Source organism: Nannospalax galili, unplaced genomic scaffold (genome assembly GCF_000622305.1).
Source record: "Nannospalax galili isolate Female #2095 unplaced genomic scaffold, S.galili_v1.0 scaffold8928, whole genome shotgun sequence".
Taxonomy (NCBI): domain Eukaryota; kingdom Metazoa; phylum Chordata; class Mammalia; order Rodentia; family Spalacidae; genus Nannospalax; species Nannospalax galili.
Window position 1 is genome coordinate 11,205 of NW_008358194.1, and position 674 is coordinate 11,878.

Sequence of the window (674 nt, forward strand, 5' to 3'; positions counted from 1 at the left end):
GCAAGAACATAAGAAGGCAAGAGTGGTGGTACAGGCTTGGAATTCCAGCAAAGGGAACTCAGGGGCAGGAGGATGCTTGAGGCTCACTGGTCAATCAGGTGAGCTGAATCAGTGAGCCCTAGGTCCCAGTGTAGAAATAAAAGTTAAGGTGAATGGCTCCTGAGGAACAACATCCAAGGTTGACTTCTGGCTTCCACATACATATGCATACACTACACAACACAGAGAGAGACACTACACGCCAGAGAGAGAGAGAGAGAGAGAGAGAGAGACTACTCAAATTGGAAGCTTTTAAAATAAATCTGATGGAGATACTGCATATTTTTCTAATACAGAATTTCAAAACACAAACACTTCAGTAGTGTGACGTGTACTCCCAAACTTAAGGAAAACAAGTCACAAGATGATATTTTTATCAGGGAAAAAAACAGTCAGTTGCTCATTTTGAGCAGACCCACTTCTCTGTCTTTTTCTTCATTTCTTTGTAAAATTACAGCTCATGCTGTGTTCATTCAAATTTTCTGTCTGTACACATAACAATTTCAGCCACACAAATATAAATAGAATGTTCTCCATTGGCTATTGACCAACAAACAGTGTTATTTTTTAACAAATTATTTTAGGTAGTAGGTTGTAATTTTATGAACATCACCAGAATTTTGGTTAAAGTAATA